The following is a 21,662-nucleotide window of genomic DNA, read 5'->3' as shown; positions in this document are numbered from 1 at the left end:
AGCATTTTTTTATATTTTGTATAGTAATTTGAACAAGATTAAAAAGGTGAAAATATGTTTATATTCTTTTATTATTTAATTCATCATTTGATAATATATATGTTTTTTTATTTTTTAAAAAAGACATAATTTATTTTTGTTTGATATAAATTTTAAATATATAAATATTATTACAAATAAATATAGTATAAAATGAACATGCCATTATCTTTTTGCTTCTTAAAAAAATTATTTTTATAACAAATTAATCGAATATAAAATTATATATATTATAAATTTTAAAATTTTAATTACAATTAAAAAATATTAATTTATATACATAAAATGAATAAAATTATTTCATACATCATAATCTAATTAGAATCATAAAGTATATGATAAAGTTACGTGTGGACTTACATGTTGATAAAATTCATAGAGTGGACTTTGCATATCTAGCGATTTTCAATAGTCTCCTGCTTTTCAATCAAGTTGAACGAGTTGTGGAAGAGATTAAGAGCCAGAAGTTTTACCCAAACTCGGTAGTCATCATTTTGGACTTTTTTCCAATGATTTTCTAGAAGTTTGTGATACATAAATATTTACAAACTATTAATTATTAAATAAAGTGAATGCCATGTGGAACGTTCTCGCTATCATTTCGAAGAATTTGCTTTACAAAAGTAGAGAAATGGAATTCCGTAAAATAGCTATCGTTTTGGACTTCAGTGTAGTATAATCTTCAAAATATCACCTATTTATATATAAAAATATGAATTTTAAAAATATTAATAATAATCAATTTAAATATTTTTATAAATTTTTAAATAAATAAATTTATCTTTAAATATATAAATTTTATTAATTTATTTAAATTTAATTTAAATCAATAAAAATTTAAAATAAAGTTTATATGAAATTAAACTACTTAAAATATTTAAATTTTAATTTCAAAAGTGTTTCAAGTGATTGACTAAAATATTTTTAATAAATATTTTTATAAAGTCTAATTTAAATAAATTTTTTATTATTAGACTTTTTTTATAATTAAAGTAAAAAAAAATACTAAAAGTAATTAATCAAAATACCTTTAATAAAATTGTAATTTCAAAAATATTAAAAGTGATTGATTAAAATATTATTATTAATTTTTTTAAAAAATTTTAATTTAAATGACTTTTTTATTATTAAACTCCTTTGTTATAAATATAATGATTTTTCACATTAAATGAAATACCAATAGAACAAAATTAAAACTTACTGTGAATAAGAATAAAATAATTATATAAATTTTATTTATTTAGTTGTTGTACAAACAATTACATATATAGTTTATATTAATAAATAAATTCATTAAAGATAATTATAATTAAGTCATTGAAGCATTTTTTTTATCTTTTGCCATTCAATTTTTTGTTTTAATATATTAATTATATATGTATGTTAATGATTTTGTTATTTATATGTTTTATCAGTTGATCATTAAATTATTAATAACATAATTAAATCTTTTTAGTCTCATGAAATAATTATTTAATATATCATTCTTATAATTTAATTTGACATTTATAATTATTTTTTTAATATTTTTTCTTCTAGAATTTTATAATTGTTATTCTCATGAACAAAAACTAATATCGAATTAAATGTAAATCAATTTCATCCATTCCACTAACAATTAGCATTATGTGATTTATTGAACTCTTTAATTAGACTTTTCACCTGTAAAATTAAATGATTCATAAAATTGTGGAACTACCAATGTTCAAGATTGGATATATGCCATTAGAATTCGATCATGTCAAATTGTCAAAAGAATTGTTGATCTTGATTGAAATAATAATTGATATAATTTTCTCTTAACTCTTATCTTAATATGCATATATATATATGATTAATTTATATCTTAAAATTATTTAATCTTTCTCAATTGTATTAAATTACTTGCTTTTTTTGTCATCCAAGTGATTGAACGACCTAACATAAATTATTCTAAGTAAAAAATTATCAAATGAAGTAAAATTATTTGTTTTTGGTGAATTCTTTCGAGGTATGACAAAATTCATTGAAATTATTTTTTGAATGTGTTTATGCCAAAGTTACATTCATTTGTGAAAATTTATGTTGTTAATGCTGAAAATTATATTATTATATCACACTACCAGAAAAATAGGCTTTACCAACAGAATTTTTTATCGATAAAACATGAAAATCAATCAATAATACTTTTACTAATAGTTTTACCCATGAAAAAATTCAGTTGGTGCTAGCTATGTCGATAATACTATTCCGTCAATAATGCTTAAAATCCATCGATAATTATTTATGAAAAATACGTCAATAAATCCATCGATAATGGGTTTTTTTTCAACCAGTAAATTAGTTGGTAGTAATAAAATTTCATCAACAATAAAAAAAATCTGTCGATAAATCCATCAGTAATAATTAAAATTTCGTTCGTAATAATAAAATTTTATTGGTATAACTGTCGATAATAACTATGAAAATTGCTACAAAAGAATTTTTTTTCATCAGTAATTTCATCGATAATAATAAAATTTCATCAGTATAACTGTCGATAATAACCATAAAAATGGTCAAAAAAGAATTTTTTTGTCGGTAATAATAAAATTTCATTGGTAATAAAAAAATTCGTCGAAAATAATAAAAATTTTGTCGATAATAGTACATTTTCATTGGTAAATTCCATTAGTAAATATATAAATTCATAAATAATTTAAATAAAAAAATTTATAATTATTCAAAAACTTGTAATTATTTTCAAACCTTGTAAATTACAATTTAAATATGTGTAATTCTTTAAATATGCTATTATTATTAATTAAAATATCAAATCCAAGTAACATTTGTTAAATACATCATCCAACATTCATCAAACAACCATCAAATATCCCTAACATCATAAAATATCAATTCATAAAACATCCATAGCATCAATCCATCTAATACCTCATACAAATCCAACAAAAAATGTCACTATGCTACTACTGCACCTCATAATCCTGAATCTTCAGTGTCGTCATCAAGTCTAGAATATTATGATGGTAGAATCTGTCTAGACCCCATCAATTGCATTATTTGCTCCATGAATGATCTAAGCTCAACTCTCAACTCAGTTTTTAATTCATTAATTTGTTATTTTATCTAAGGTTGATGAGTCTGAAGAGGCACAAATGATGAACCACAAGCAGAGTTAAACGATCCTGCTATAGTAGTAGACTAAGTTGAGTGAAAGAGGCCCATAAATTTATTTGTTGATCCAAAGCCATACACATGAGTGCATGTAGCTTTAACCATTCCATTAGCTTCATTCCATGTTGTGGATCAAATTCTGAATGATTGGAATAGTATTTACCTTATTTCTAAGATAATACAACAGCATAGTTTTCCTATAAAAAGTTTAAAACAATAATAATTACTATAGGATCTAGTTCACTAAAATATCATAACTTTAAGTATAATTTTCACATTTTACAAATTCGTTTCATTTCAATATACGCTAAACTATATACTTTAATATAGGATTTCTTACAATGTATTTGCTTTCAATTACTTCACTATGTACTTCATCAACAATCAAAATACACAAACAAAATCACAAACTAAAATATGCAATAATTTTCACTTTTCACAAATATGATATAATCTAGATAATATATAGAAAGCTTTAACAAATAAGTAGTTATTACAATATGTTATTAACATATATAGTTCATCAATAATCACAATACATAACCATCATTACAATGCAAAAAATGCAATACTTGATCAACAATCACAATAGACAATCATCATCATAATATACAACCAGAAGCACAAAACAAATTACGTAACAGTTTTCATGATTTCACAAAGTCTTTGCATCACAAAACACATAAAATATAATTTATTTCAATAAAGCAAGGTCATCATCATTCAATCATTTGAAAGTCATGTATACTAACAACTCTGGACTTGTTGTCAATGAAGTCACCATGTTCTTCTGAACATCTTTGAGTGCAATTGAAAAGTTATGTAAATATAGGTTCTCATTGCAACTCAAGTGACTACATTTGTTTAGACACATTCAATGAAACATGTAACAGTATAATTTATATAATTTATTGACATTTGATGATAAAAATAACTTATGAAATAAGTTAGTACCATTCTTTTGTTATGAACAGAAAAAGGAACAGAGCCACCAGTGTACTTGTAATACTTTTTTTTTTGTCTGATTATTTTGTTTGGCTTTGACAGAGATATTTTGTCATTAGAAAGTGCTCCATATATTATCAATAAGAGCATTTCAAATCGAAGCTATGATCGACCTTTGTTTTATACCTTTGCACTTTATGATGTTATTAACTCCACGCTCTTTCATTGCCAAGTCTCTCTTGTCAGACAATAAGTCTTTAAATCGATTCTTCAACTACTTTTCTAAGCTTGTTGAACAAGATCATCATCTGACTCAATCCATTGACATTTTTTCTAATATAATAAATAGGAATACAATAAATCATTGACAATAATTTGAACTTTTAATTCAAATGAAATAAAAATATATACAAAAATAAATAAATAAATATCCATTTACTACTTTAACTTTATCAAACATCATAGACTTAACTGACATAGGTACTTTACCTTATGTCAGCCAAGGATCAGTATAATTCGCTTGAATTATTCTTGAAATTATTGAGCTAATCAACGATTGCTCAAAATAACCACCAACATCTATTTGTTAGTAAGATTAGTTTAATTGAACAAATTCATTAACAAACAAATAACAATAAGAAAATAATTAATACTTGTCTCCAAGTGAAGTAATCCACATTCGCTTATCTAGATTTAAAAGAGTCGGTAACCTTTTATTTGTCCCCTAGTCCTCTACCTAGTTGTCTTCCCTTCTTCTTTTCCAATTGATGGATCATTGGTTAATTTTGGATTGAAGTACTACTCCATCGATGGATCACCCATCTTCGGCGTTAGAGGTGACTAGTATGGTTGATCAAATTGTATCTAAGATGAACCTGACCCGCATGGTTTAGCTTACTCGTTGTATGATCAATTAAATTGTATTTGTAACTTGACTTGCATGGTTCAAATAACTCGTATGGTGGATCATGCTATATTGGTTTTGATAATGACCTGATACATACATCATCTCTACTGAAGCTTACCCTAAAACCATCTCGATGGATAGTACTCTTTGCCAAAAATCTCATCATCCGATCTATATTGAACAAAAATATTCTATCAGTATTCCAATAACACCAAAATTATATATAATATTACTTTAGTAATACAAGATTAAATAAAGTTAGCAAAATATCTTTAATTTCAAACAAAATAAGTAATAAAATATTATATTTACTTGAGATATCTTGTGAACATCAAATAAATATTATCTATAGTATTAAAAGTCACATTACATACATCAATTGCTATTAGAAGAATCAAACTCATGTGTTTCATTATCATCATCATCATCTTCTTCTTCTTTTTTTTTTTTTAAGCTTGAATCGCCTCTACTAAAATTTTTTCTTCATATTCACTGGTCACAACAAGTGTAGGGTTATCAAGGTCTTTTAAGATAGTAACATTTTATGGAATAGAAATTTCAACTTTTTAAAATACGTCTTCATTTAAATCAGTTGTCTGTTTTTCATGTCCATCAATATTACTTACTCGATATGTACTCCTGGCCTTTGTTTTGAAGACTGTCCACCAATCATTTTGATCTCTTATTTTAGAAAAATAACTCGTATAAGAAACTTGATGTATTACGAAGCTAAGACAAATGGTTCATTGCTAGCAAGCATTGAGTTATATTTAATTTCAACAATTCCATGATGGGGATCTACCTTTACCCCATTCTCTATGTCAACATTTAAAAAGTATAACCTTATTTCCTACTCTAAAGTACTCTAATTCAATGATATCTTTCAAGATACCATAAAAGTCACGTTTATAATCTTTGTAACAACTTCCTTTCACACATACCTTATAATTCATCATCTTTCGAGTTCGATCATTGTTAACCATATGAAACTTAAAACCATTGGCAAAGTAACTTTTGAAGCACCTAACTACACATGTAGGGCCATAAGCTACTTCAACTACATGATGATCAATATTGCCATTTTGCCTATCAACCTATCCAATCATAAAACAAAAAATTTGATCATTATCATTAATACATAATAGCATTAAATTTTATATTCACATATGCTAATGTTCGCTAAACCCTTACAAATTGTCTAAACCATTACGGGAATCTAGCATCACGTTCTTTTTCCAATTCTACATCACTTATATTCACAAAGTCTCTTCTTATCGATTCATCAAATATCCTATCATTGTCAATTACGAATTAGAAAAATTGTGAACTTATAATAAACATAAATTATAGACATCACATATTACTTACTTAATGTAAGAATTTATCTTTTCATAATTTAATAAAACATATAACTGTGTCTTGCTATACTTATCTGTTAATAACCATCGAGAGTTATCTTATAGACCAAATGCTCAGCCAGGATGATTAAAAATTGAAAAACGTCCATCAAAATCCACAACTCCTCTATCATCATTACGTAGAACTCAATTCAATCCTATTGACATATTTGGATCAAAATAAAACAAGAAAAAATGGAAATCTCTTCAATAACATATACCTCACATATAGATACTTTAACGAATGCTCAATTGGTGTATTTTTTCTTGAGAAAATGAAGAAACCTACTCATCATGATATCATAACATATATGTTATTTAAGGAAAATTAAATTAATTGATGTCCATGTCTAACAACTTAAATATATTATCTTTCAAATCGATGCATCTAGCTATATTGAACAAGTCCATCAATTTTTGCCTCCTTAGGCAAGTGAATAGGCAAATGCTCATAGAATCAAAGAAACCTAGATGAAATATCTTTTCTAATTTGCATATTGTTTCCACAATTTTTGTTTCTAACATTTTCATATAATCTACATGTATTTTTGTAGAACACAAATCTTTAAAAAAAATGACATAGCTCTATAATTGCATCCCTAATAGAAGTAGGCACCAAATCACGAAATGTAATTAGGAGTAATAGTTACATGTAAACATGACATTCATGACTTTTAATCCCATAACACTTGTTATCAGCCATGTTTACGTATCGAGCAATGTTACATGCAAAACCATTAAAAAATTTTTAATTCTTTAACCCATTTACAAACATCTCTTCTTTACTTTTTGCTTAAAGTGTACAGAGTTTTAGGCATGAAAACTTTTCCATTCATTTCAACTAATCCAATTTCAGTCGCTTGTAACACACCTTAAGATCTAATCTTGCCTTTATTTTGTCTTTGGTTTTACATTTAACATCTATCATTGAGCTAAATACATTATCAAAGTTATTACACTTAATATGCATAACATTAAGATTGTGTCGAATCAGATTGGTTGACCAATAGGGTAACTCCCAAAACATATTTTTTTCACCAATTATGACTTTCCCCAAAATCATATAACTTCTGATCATTACATTTCATGCCAAATATGATATCATGAAAGCTATCTAATCAAGCCACAATTTCTTCACTTGATAATGGAATAATAGTGGAGTTATGCTCAACTTTTTTTTTAAATTTATCTTTTTACCTTTGAAAAGGATGATCAAAAGGCAAAAACTGATGATAACAATTGAAAAAGCAAGGCTTTTTATGAGCCAATCAAAATAACTTTCCTTGTCCCATACAATAAGGACATGATAAGTTTTCATGAACACTCCAATCGAACAACATATCATATACAAAAAAATCATTAATTATCCATAAAAGAGTTACCCTTAAATAAAAATTTTGTTGCCTATAAGCGTCATATGTCATAACACTATTTGACCATAATATTTGTAACTCATCTATTAGAGGTCTTAAAAAAAACATTTATATTTTGACCCAAACTACTCTTTCTTGAAATTATCACATTTAAGAAGATATATTCTTGCTTCATATACAACTATAGAGGCAAATTGTATATCACTATCATTACTAGCCAATAAGAGTATAGTTTCACACTTAGACCAAATGGACAAAAATCATCAGCACATAATCCTAATCGTACATTTCTTAGTTCAAGTGCAAATGATTTGTGGCTACGATTGAAATGTTTCCAAGTATCACTATCAATAGGATGTCGAAGTGCACCATCATGACTTTGGTTATAGGCATGTCATGTCATATATTCAGTAATTTAAGTTAATATATACAGTCTTTGAAGTTTCGATACCAATAGCATATAACGTAAGATTTTATAAGAATTTTTTTTGTCTCACCACTAAACTTATTCTTTATATATCGAGGATAACCATAAATAAAACAATATGTCAATTTTGATGTTTTCTTATAAAACAACATGCAATTATTTTCACAAACATGAAATTTCTTATCACCAAGTCCTAGTTTCATCATCTTTTTTTTCATTTTGTAGAATTTTTTAATAATTTATCATCTATTGGCAACATATCCTTCACCATGTTCAGTAAACAATTAAAACATAACTCATTAATATTAAACTCTGATTTATAATTTAAAAGTTAAGACATAACAGAGAGGATTATGTGCTTTGTATAGCCTGACCACAACGGTTCATCTGTATCATTCAATAAAGAATAGAAGCATAATGCATCTACACTTGACTCTTATTTGAATAGTTATCTTGCCTTATTGGCATCCATACCTAGTTCTTTTATCATGTCTACCCTAAAATCAAGATATACAACATCTATAACCATTCTACTATAGGAGTTTTTTATTCTCATTTCACTATCGATTTAAAGGTATCTCTGTTTATTGAAGAAGCTTGTCCTACTTCTAACTCCTCATATGAGACCCAACTCATATAACTTATTATAAACCCATTATAATAAAGGTGCTTACGCACAACATCCAGTTTTAAAATCTTTTATTCTCATATTCGGTATCAAGACACCTAATCTTCTCATCACTAATAAAGTTTGGTAGAGAGTAAGTATATCTAATAAATTCTTTCACACCATCGTAAAACTTTTGAGTCATGTGTCCATTAACATCTAAACAAGAGTACATCCAAAAGTGATCTTTTTCCATTATTGAATCAATTGAAATATGAGCAATTAAAGTTATATAAAGTGTTAAACCTTTGCATTGTTAAATCTTTTTATTGATTAACCATATAAGCTAATATTATTGCACTAAATAAAAAAAAAGAATAAATGATAATATAAGGTAATTATTGGTCTACTTTAAAAAATAATCCAACAATGGCACAAATGATTTTGCAAAATTTCATCATACATATTATAAGACAACGCATTCATGGAAAAATATTATTGGTTTTAATGACAATATTTTACCTTTGATATTAGCCTTTTTAGTGCAATTTTGTTGGTTTCGCGAAGAATTTCTATGATCGAGACACTTCTATATACAAAAATTATTCTACTTTCAAAATAACAAAAATGAAAAAAATTAAACAAGTTAGTATGATAAAAATGAATAAAAAATCATATTCATTACAGACTATACATCCACCTGAACCCACTTTTATAACACACTTTTACGAAAAGATTATGGAAAAAAAGAATAAAATAGAACAATTGAATTTATTTATATTAAGTTTGATCAATACAATCAAACCACTATATTTCAATAATTAGTAATTGTCATAATGTTTAGATCCGGAGATCTATCACTAGACATTGAATTAAAGGAGTCGTCATCAATCTTTTTTATCTAGGTGCGATTGGCCACCTAAGGAATCTATTCTTTCAGGGAACACCTAAGTTTAAGAGTCCCTAAAAGAATAGGTTCGGGTCTACTAATCAGAATAGGATTCGGGAGTTCGGTTACGTGTGAGAAAGGTTATACACCTTCACAACACCCATCAAAATATGATACCAGCTTAATTTTGTATTATCTAATAAGCTTCATAAATTTTTCAAGTAATTAACTATTGAAAATTATTCTCAGTTGACTCTAATACTTTTAGTAGAAAATTGAAAAAATTTTCTCACCTCAAGAGTATGCAAGAAAACTACTATTTCACTTACAGATGCTTCATCGTCGGATTATTTAACCTTAAAAAAAATCCAAGAAAATAAAAAAGAAAAAAGAAGAAAGAAAAAAAATGATTGCTTTTGTACAAAAAAAATTGATACTTTCAATTTTTCCTCAAAAATCCATTTTTGAAAACTATTTTTAAGAAAAATTGATACTTTCAACTTTTTCTCAAAAATATTTTTTAGAAAGCTTATTTTCAAAGAAAATTAATACTTTCAACTTTTCTTCAAAAATATATTTTTTAGAAAAAATTATTTTCAAGAAAAATTGATACTTTCAACTTTTTCTCAAAAATATTTAAGGAACCAGATCCCAATAATGTAAGGACGTCAGCAACATTCTTGGCAAGAGAGCAAATGAGCCAACTGTATCCATATGGAGCCTTGTCTTTGCCCACGTGTCCACCACAGCACGCGTCACCTCCCTTTGCAATGGCTCAAGTGCTCACGACTTTGGCTAAAATAGCTTCCATGTCCTCAGTCTTGATGCAAAGCACACATCCAATTTCTTCACTTTTCACAAAAGCAGAGTTACCGACGATGTCAGATACAAGAACGGTAGAGCCAGCAAGCTCAAACTGAACTGAGAAGATGTGAATAAGCTCTTTCTCAGCCTTACACTTAGGGTAAAGAGTACAGCTATTATCGATAGTGTCAAACGTGGTCTTGTAAAATTACAGTGCATCAACTACCTTTGGTGCTTTCACCATCAGTTATGGCTTCATTGTCGTGAACTCCACTACCATTGCTTTTTTGGCTCCTCCGTTTTGGCCTCTTGCAACTAAAGGAGTGGATGAAAGAAGAGAAAACAACATCTGTTCCTCCAAGCAAAGGTGTCATATCAAACTTAGGATTCTTCTCAAAGCACCTATTTATCGACTATGTTAAGATAAGTATCATCTGACAGTAAATAAGCTCCAATTATCCTTTTAATAATTCAAAGGGCTCTTCTGTGCAGCTAATGCAAACTAAATAAAGTGGTCCCTTCACAAGAAAAACTACCTAGTGTTTTCCAGCCTTCACCAATTTAACACGATCTCTCATATTCTCCACAAAAGAAATAATGGCTTGAAGTGTTGCTGAAAAATCAACTAACTTGTGTTCATCACCATATCTGAAATATATTGGTTTGCCAGAATTACTCAAAATAAAGAAGTGCTTCTTCCGCTTCCTCCATGATATCGAAGCATCATCTTCATCGACGTAGTGTTTTTCGGGTACCCAAGAAGAAGCCTGAGAATCAGTGATTTCTTCGAGTGACCCATCGTCTCTCATTACCTAAATCTCACTATCATCAATCTCACTTGCTTCATCGATCCTGGACGCACTCGTGGTGCTACTGCTCCCTCTTTTAATGACGTATCCACTATTGCTGGGACTCAAAGACCCTTCATCGCCAAACATTTCCTCATTCTCCATTCGCAATTGATCATCATCTTCATCGTCGTCATTGATTCTCTCCTGATTCAACGATCCATTGGCGATTCCATCGCCATTTTCATGATAATTATGTTCTAATCCGATCGGTTCAGTCAATGTCAACAAACCAAACCGTTCATCCACCAGTTTGGGATCGAAATTAGGGTTTACATCGGTGGGGTCATCACTAAAAGCCGAAGATGAGCTGGAATCTGACGATATTCTCTTTTCACTGCTATTACTATTTTTTCAGCTTCGCTACCTATCAGTCGTCGTGTTACTGTTTTCTGTTGGTTGGTTTCGCCCTCTTTCATTTTCGTTGCTTTGTTACTCTTTATAGGACCAGATCAGAAAAATTTTTTATCAGATCAAAATCTTTATTCGACTAAGTTATCCAAAACTTAAGATTCATCCTACCTCATATTAAAACCTATAGTGACTCTACAACCTTCAATTTTGGACCAAAGATATATTTTTTATTTTTTATCACTAAATCTTGTTAAACTAATGATAAATCTAATAAAATAGATAAATCAACTAAAAAAATTAAATAAAAATAAAAATAATAAAAATAAAGGCCAATTGGGCCTGCTAGTTGGATCATAAACTGGGTTCAATGGGCTTAGACCCAAATCCTATTGGACCAGGCCCAATGGGCTTAGGTCTGGACTAAATAAGGAGTCTACAGCTGCCCCTCTTTACACATTTTTTGTGAAACAGGAATTGTGCAAAGACGTAGACACCCATTCAAGACTCAACTCAACACTTTTTTTATTTTTATTTTTTTGTTTTTTTTTATTTTCATTTTTTTTTGTTTGGTAAAATTTTGATCAAAGCTTTTCTAAGCAGAAGCTTAACAACTTTGAGAAATATAAACAAAGCTCCTCTAATCAGAGGCTCAACAACTTTTAAAAAAATAAATGGCTCATATAATCAGAGGCTCAACGACTTTAAAAAAATAAATTGCTCCTCTAAACAGAGGCACCACAACTTTGAAAAGTAAATTGCTCCTCTAAACAGAGGCAACGAAACTTTGAAAAAAAAATTACTCCTTGACAATCATGTCCAAAAGAGTTATAGATCGTGATTGAAAGAATTTTGTAATGGGAACTCAAAGATTCATAATTTGAGTTCAACATTAAGAGGTTCAGATTCGCAAGAACCTTCCAACTTCATAAGAATTTACTAAAATTTGATTCTCAAAGTTTCAGTTTCATTCAAATTTGTAAGATCTCAAGATTTGTATTTGCCACTTACAAGACTCGCATCAAAGATCCTCATTTGAATTTTGGAGGCTCATGTCCAAAAGTTTAAGGATATTTAAAGGTTCGTATTTGGCAAGCTTGGGATTCACATCCAAGAATTCAAAACTTCTCATTTGAGTTCAAAGGCTCAACAATAAAACTTAGAGTTTCACATCTAAGTTCAAAGGTTCTCATTTAAAAATTTAGAGATTCATATCCAAAAAGTTGAAGCTTTGTATTTTGGAGATTCACATCCAAAAGTTTAAAACTTTTTATTCTAGTTCAAAGATTCACATTCGACGAACTTTAGGGTTTCACTCCTCAAAGATTCTCATTTGAGTTCTTAAAAATTTTCATCAAAATATTCATAATTTTTTTTTCAAGTGACTCAAAAATTTGCATGAATGAATGTTATGACCAAATATGCAAATACCTTTTAATGATGCAAATATGGTAACCTATATTCTCATAGTGCCATGCATGTCCAAACAAAGTTTAATTCATCAAATTATGTGCATGTACTATTCAAGCAATGATGCCACCATGATGCATGTAATGCATATGTCTATGTCATAAAATTCTAAATAATTATGGTAATATAGCTCTCAAAACTCCACCATTTCGCATGTCTTCCTTGTTCAGTTTCTCAATACTTTGAAACAAGTTTCATCAATCGATCATCACTTAACCACCATTCATAGACTTCTCAGCACTAACAAATTTCAGAATAAGTTTCATCCACCATCACTGGGTCATTACTCATAGGTGTTTCAGCATTAACCATTCCAAAACAAACTTTGTCTACTGATTATTTTCATCATTCAATCATAACTTGCAAGTCATGTTGACCAATTCATCTTTGTACTCATCACTTGGTCATAGCACTTTTTCAAGTTTTTACACTCTTTTCATTTGTTAACCAACCCATCACCATTTTTATCATTTGATCACACCACGTGTTATCTCAAATCATCCTTCTCAGGTTTCTACGATCTCTTCATTTTTTTTTATCATCTTGGATTTCTTTTCAAAAGAATACAAGATTCTTTTAAGCACATATTCATTCATTCATTATCATTTCAATTCTTGACAAACATAATGCAATCAAACATTTCTTTAATTCATTTTAGGGATGTGAGAACAAAAGAGTAGTAGGTACATTAGGAGAAAAGCAATAAATGAGAAATGAGTCTTGGTACAAAAGTAAATAGGAAAAAAAATAAGTTGGATGTATGTTATTGGGATGATTGGTATATTCGACCATTTTGAATATTAATCCAAGATTCTTTTTCAAAAACTCATTCCATTGACTGTCAAAATCATTTTAAGCTCATCAAACTTTACCCCAGTTTTGAGAGATCTTCAGATACCTTGATCCTCCATATGCTAGAACTGTCCATCAAACTTTTGGCTTAGATGTTTTTTCTACCCAAATCATCATCTCGAGTTTTCAATTTGAGTATTCATTTTCTCTTCTTTTCATTTTTCACTTTTTCAATTTTCATTCTTTTTTTTTTTTTCATTTTTTCATTTTTTCATTTTTTCATTTTTTTCATTTTTTCATTTTTTTCTATTGTTTTTTCATTTTTCTCTTTTTGCCTTCTTTCATTTGTTCACCCATCTTTCACATCAATCGTTAGAGCAACGAAGCATGATCTTGTCATTCCATCCTGAGCATGTCTTAGCCCAACATATGACCATTCAATTTAAGCATCCACATTTGATCCAAATGAACTTTTTAAAGGTTGTAATGTAGGCCATGGTGAAGGGTCATAAAAAATGGATATAATAGGCTCAAAATATAAATTAAAAGGGTTCAAAACCAAAGGATCATCACTTGATGCAACTTGGCATTTTACCCCATTATTTCACTACTTTTTTCTTTTTCACATTCACCTAACTCCTTATAAAAAAGATTCACATTACTTTGCCTCAAATCAGGTGTGGTATTTTTATTTGCTCTCTTCTTTTTCTTTTTACTTTCTTTTTTAATCTTTAGGCTCTTTTTTTTCTTAAAAATTATCCCCCAATGTGGAGGGTGATCCTTGGTCGGGGTTCTTTTAGAAAAAGAAATCATAGTAGGCTCAAAGGGGTAGCAATGAATGGTTTTTCAAGTGGTAAAAGAAAAATGGCCATTTTTCATCTCAAATATGAATATTTTCCTTGAACATCATCTATTGAACAAAAATATGCTTATGGATCATTATAAAAGACTGCATCTTCAAGATATATCCATCTCATATCTGTTAGTAACCTATTTTTTTTACTTAAATAATCTCCTCCAATAAATGTGAATGAGTTTTTAAAATTAAATCCCAGAATTATTGTTAGCATTATTGTTTAAACATTCATCATTGAGAATAGGAATGGGAATGAAAAGTTATGAAAGGTGACGAAGTATGAAACAATGGTTGAATGAAAAAGAAAATGTAATAAAATGCATTAAATTACCTTTTATTGAAATGATAACAAATGAAATCTTACTGCCTAAAAGAAACCTAATATTACTCTAAAAGAAATCCTAAAATGATAAGAAACTTTTAATCAGCCTTATTTTCATTCTCCAAAATTGTGTCCCTATGCAATCAAGTAAAGGATCTTTATTGACATCTTACCCCTTGATTCATTACGACTCTCCGAGCCTTTTCTGACCAACATGTTCTTGATTTTCACTCAGAGCATTGACATTGTAATTTGACAATGGATTACCACTAACATTAAGTGTTGTTGCTCTTTTTTTATCAAAACTTATATTTCATCATTGATTAACTGTTGCACCTTATGCTTTAGAGCAGTATAATTTTTAATAGAATGACCAGTAATTTCATAGTGGTAGTCACAGTGAGCTGAAGATCATACCACTTAGGATATAGTGGCTTAAGTGGCTCTACACGACTTGGGGTAATCAAGTGGCTGTTATAGAACTTTCGATATAACTCCATATAAATCATAGGGATTGGATCAAATATAAGCTTTTCTCGAATAGTCCATTGCTCTCGTAAATCACTTGCCAGGCTAACAGGATAAATTTAGGGTCTTACAGGAGTTTGAATGTTAAAGCTGTATGTGAGAGCTTGAGGGATAAAAATAGGTGGTATGTGGATGAATTAGGTGGTTGTGGGGCTGGTTGGTATGGATAAGATGAAGCATTATTCACAGTAGGATAGTAACCTTGGGGTAGATAGGGTTGATATCCCCTGAACTGTCTATCAAAACCTACAGCTTGAACTTCAGTCTCTTTCTTCTCGGGTGCCTTCTTAGTTTCTCCTCATTTCAGCTTACCATTTTTTAATGGCATTCTCAATGATTTCGCCTGAAATCACCATGTCAACGAAATTTTTTATGGTATTCCCTATCATCCTTTCATAATAAGAAAATTTCAAAATGCTGATAAATAATACGGTAGTCTCTTTTTCAGTCAAAAGAGGTTGTACTTGAGAAGCAACATCCTTCCATCGTTGGGTATATTTTTTTAAATGATTCAGTTGCTTTCTTCTTCATATTTTATAAAGAAAGATGATTAGAGGCCAAGTCTATTATATGCTGGTATTTACTAATGAAAACATGAGTCATATCGCTCCGAGAACGAATACGGATCCTGTCCAATTGGACATACCACCTTACAGGAGAGCCTATTAGGCTATTTTGGAACACATGCATTAATAGCTTTTCATTATTAGCATGGGTAGCCATTTTTTGATAGTATATGGTAATATGAGTTTTTAGACATTTTGTACCATCATATTTCTCAAACTCTAACACCTTAAATTTTGAAGGAATAACCACATCTGGGATTAGACAGAATCTAACAGCATCAATTAAGCCATACAAATCGACTCCCTCCACTGCTCGCAACTTTTCCTCTAACAAGTTTATATTTTATTTAGCTTTTAAGGCTTTTATAGGCTCTTTTCTCTTTGGGCCTTAATTTTTTTTTTTTTTTTTGATCATCCAAATTAAGGACTGATATTGGTTTTACTACTTTTTTAGTAAAAATAAAATTTATATAACTTTGGTACTATCCTTGATTTGAAGCTGATGGCATTCTAGGATATGTGTACCTCACAGAATAGGTGAACTGCTGTAGTGGTGGACCTTGTGCAGATTAGACTTGATGTGGCTCGAAATTAAAAGAGTACAGTGAGTCATTCTCCTCTTGTTGGCTAGCATTCTTCTCTATTGCCTTCTCCTTGTTTAGCTTGTTCAAAGCCTCTAAAATCTTATTCAACTCTTCTTCTAACTTCTCCTGACCTTTCTCTAATCTCTCGAGATGATTGAAATTTTTTTATTTCATTTGTCTGGCTCGAGCTTTTATATTGTATTAGTGAGTGGGGTAGCTTGGTAGAGCTATCCTTAAACCTTTAGTATCACAATTATGATTAGAAATGCTATGCTATGCTTTATGTATGATACGTTGATGCACGAATGAAATGTACATTTTTATGGATGAAATCCAATATGAAATGATGCAAATGATTGTGTTAAAACATGATCATGAAAATAATGCAGATGCATAAAATCAGACAAACAACATAGTTAGTTTCATAGATAAAATGAAAGTGATGTCGATGCATAATGTTACATATGATAATAAAAATGATGCACAAAGTCAGACAATCAAAATGATTAGATAAACACCCTTTTTGTGTCTTAGTTTCAGGGTATATCTATTATTGGGTAGAAAAAACTCTATCTTAGGGTTAGGCACTTCTAAGGTTCACTATATGTAGTTCAAGGCTAAAGTCTAAAGGTTTCTAAATTGCTCCTTACATCATTGTCCATCACAGACTAGTAAGGTATCCCAATCCTCACCCATTACAGGCTACAGGCGAAAAAGGTTTAATTTGAGTGGGAGTATTTCGTTACCCACTACGGAGGCATTAAACCTCACGAAAGCAATAAGTACTTTACTCTCTCATAAAAGGATGGAGCTCGAGTATAGAGCTCATGTTATACACATACATATGAATGACAGAATTAACAAAGTAAATAAATATGACAAAAAACTATACAAAAAGTTTAATTTTATTAGGCTTTTGGATAACACAAATTTATTTGCTGGCCTGACTCTCGGACGTCCCCAGTGGAGTCACCAAGCTGTCATAACGTCTAGATCTAGAAATCTATCGCTAGACAATGACTTGAAGGAGTCGCCACCAATCTTTTTTATCTATGTACGATTGGCTACCTAAGAAATCTATCATTTTAGGGAACACTTAAGTTTAAGGGTCATTAAAAAAATAGGTTTGGGTCTACTAATCAAAACAGGATTCGAGAGTTCGGTTACATGTGAGGAAGGTTATAACACTCTCACAATGCTCATCAAAAGATGGTACCAGCTTAATTTTATATTATCCAATAAGCCTCATAAATTTACCAAATAATTAACTATTAAAAATTATTCTCAATTGACTCTAATACTTTTAAAAAAAAATTAAAAAAATTTTCTCACCTCAAGAGTATGCAAGAAAATTATTGTTTCACTTGCAGAGGCTCCATAGTCAGATTATTTAACCTTAAAGAAAATCCAAGAAAATAAAAAGAAAAAAAATGATTGCTTTTGTACAGAAAAAATTGATACTTTCAACTTTTCCTCAAAAATCTATTTTTGAAAACTTATTTTTAAGAAAAATTGATACTTTCAACTTTTTCTCAAAAATACTTTTTTGGAAAGCTTATTTTCAAGAAAAATTGATACTTTCAATTTTTTCTCAAAAATATATTTTTTAAAAACCTTATTTTCAAGAAAAATTGATACTTTTAACTTTTCTTCAAAAATATTTAAGGAACTAGATCCCAACAATGTAGGAACGTCAGCAACATTCTTGGTAAGAGAGCAAATGAGCCAACTGTATCCATATGAAGCCTTGTTCTTGCCCACGTGTCCACCACAGCACGCGTCACCGCCCTTTGCAATGGCTTCAGCGCTCACGACTTTGGCTATAACAGCTTTTATGTCCTCAGTCTTGATACAAAGCACACATCCAGTTTTTTCACTTTTCACAAGAGCAGAGTTACCAGCGATGTCAGATACAAGAACAGTAGAGCCAGCGAGCTCAAACTGAACAGAGAGGATATGAAGAAGCTCATGCTCAGCCTTGCACTTGGGGTAAAGAGTATAGCTATTATCGATAATGTCAAACGCAGTCTTGTAAAATTACAGTGCATCAACTACCTTTGGTGCTTCCACCATCAGCTGTGGCTTCATCGTCGTGAACTCCACTGCCATTGCTTTTTCGACTCCTCCGTTCTGGCCTCCTGTAACTAAATGAGTGGATGAGGGAAGAAAAAACAACATCTGTTCCTCCAAGCAAAAGTGTCATATCAAACTTAGGATTCTTCTCAAAGCATCTATTTATCGACTTTGTTAAGATAAGTATCATCCGACCGTAAATAAGCTCCAATTATCCTTTTAATGATTCAAAAAGATCCTCTATGTAGCTAATGCAAACTAAATAAATTGGTCCCTTCACAAGAAAGACTACCTGGTGTTTCTCAGCCTTCACCAATTTGACACGATCTCCCTCATTCTCCATAAAAAAAATAATAGCTTGAAGTGTTGCTGAAAAACTAGCTAGCTTGTGTTCATCACTATATATGGAATTTATTGGTTTGCCAAAATTACTCAAAATAAAAAAGTGCTTCTTTCGCTTCCTCCATGATATCGAAGCATCATCCTCATCGACGTGGCGTTTACCGGACACCCAAGAAGAAGCCTGAGAATTGGTGATTTCTTCAAGTGACCCATCGTCTCTCATTACCTGAATCTCACTATCGTCAATCTCACTAGCTTCATCGATCCTGGACGTGCTCGTTGCGCTGCTGCTCCCTCTCTCAGCGGCGTATCTGCTACTGCTGGGACTCAAAAACCCTTTATCGCCAAACATTTCCTCATTCTTCACTCGTAATCGATCATCGTCTTTGTCATCGTCATTGATTCTCTCATGATTCAGTGATCCATTAGCGATTCCATCGCCATTTTCACGATGATTATGTTCCAATCCGACCGATTCAGTCAATGTCAACAAACCAAACCGTTCATCCATTAGTTTGGGATCGAAATTAGGGTTTACATCGGTGGGGTCATCACCGAAAGTCGAAGATGAGCTGGAATCCGACGATATTCTTTTTTCACTGCTATTACTACTTTCTCAGCTTCGCTGCTTACCAGTCGTCGTGTTGTTGTTTTCTGTTGGTTGGTTTCACCTTCTTTCATTTCCGTTGCTTTGTTGTTGTTTATAGGACCATATCAAATTTTTTTTTGATCAAATCAAAGTTCTCATTCGACTGGGTTATCCAAAACTTAAAATTCATCCTACCTCATATTAAAACTTATAGTAACTCCACAACCTCCAATTTTAGACCAAAGATATATTTTTTATTTTTTATCACTAAATCTTGTTAAACTAATGATAAATCTAATAAAACAGATAAATCAACCAAAAAAATAAAAAAAATTAATAAAAATAAAAGCCAATTGAGCCTACTAGTTGGATCTTAAACCGGGTCCAATGGACTTAGACCCAAACCCTATTGGACCAGACCCAATGGGCTTGGGTCTGGACTAAATAGGGTGTCTACAGTAATATATAAATTGCACTAAACTATCAAATACATAAACTATTTCAAAACAAATATAAATCTTAATAATATATAACTTACTTCAAAATACTCATTAGCTATTAGTAATATATAAATTATAACCTCAAATCAAATATAACTAACTTTTATTTCTATAATTATTATTAAAATCTAGAAAATATTAAATATAAAACATCTATACAAATATATATATATATATTAATACACATCAAACCCAAATTAACCAACCCTAAATCTTATATATCTAAAAATTAATAAATAAATAATTTATTTATATTAAGTTTGATTAATACAATAAAACCACAATATTTCAATAAATTTCCCTAAACTATCAAATATATAAACTATTTCAAAACAAATATAAATATTAATAATATATAAATTACTTCAAAATGAGATATAGTTATTGGTAATATATAAATTATAACCTCAAATCAATATAAATAATTTTAAATTATATAATTATTATTAAAATCTAGAAAATATTAAATATAAGATATCCATACAAAAATATATAAATATTTATACACATTAAACCCAAATTAACCAATCCTAAATCTTATATATCTAAAAGTTAATAAATATATAACATGACCCGACAAATATCAACAAAACTTTCACAAATAAAAAATAAATAACTAAACCCTAAAACCAATACTAAAAATAAATTCAAACAAAAATTAACAATACTCAACAAATTAAAAATCCAATAAAAATATATCACCAATAAATTTTAACAACTGTATAACTATAACCTAAACAAATTTCAACAAACATAAAATCAACAAAAATTTCAACAACATAAAACCAAAACCCAGATAAATTTCATCAAATAATTAACTAACAAAAACTCAACATATTGGCAACCAAAACTCAAACAAATTTCATCAATTTTATAACAAAAAATTAAACCTTAAACAACCTTAAACTCAACAAAAAAAAAAACAAACATAAAATAAACTCATTAAAAAAAAAAAAAACTCACCAGAGCTAGTTAGGGGATAAGGTGGTGGCATCGGTGGCAAGGTGGTCGTGGGGAGAGAAAAAGGGAGAGGAGAGGGGGACAGTGAGAGAGGGAAGGGAAAAGGGTAGGGAAGGGGGATAATTAGGGATTTGGGAATTTGGGGGCAAAGGGGCTAATAGTGATAGGTTTTGAAATTTTTATTTTAGAGATAGTTTTACTGATGAAATTTTTCATTGGTAATAAAAAAATTTTCATTTTTATCGATGGTTTTACCAATGAAATTTCCATTGGTAATGTCCAAAATTTTTTTAATTTTTTATTGACATATTTTTCCATCGATAAAACCATTGATAATGTC

At 29.6% G+C, this 21,662-nt stretch overlaps 2 pseudogenes; both read right to left on the bottom strand.

The window, feature by feature from the left end:
- Positions 1 to 8,592: 8,592 nt before the first annotated feature.
- LOC111275131 (uncharacterized protein At5g48480-like) lies at positions 8,593 to 11,975 on the bottom strand (annotated as a pseudogene).
- On the bottom strand, positions 11,354 to 19,263 carry LOC111274254 (uncharacterized; annotated as a pseudogene).
- Positions 19,264 to 21,662: the final 2,399 nt, after the last annotated feature.

Source organism: Durio zibethinus, chromosome 26 (assembly GCF_047325235.1).
Source record: "Durio zibethinus cultivar Kanyao isolate XHJ-2024 chromosome 26, ASM4732523v1, whole genome shotgun sequence".
Lineage (NCBI taxonomy): Eukaryota > Viridiplantae > Streptophyta > Magnoliopsida > Malvales > Malvaceae > Durio > Durio zibethinus.
The sequence above is the reverse complement of the archived record's forward strand: the minus strand, read 5'-3'. Positions and strand labels throughout refer to the sequence as shown.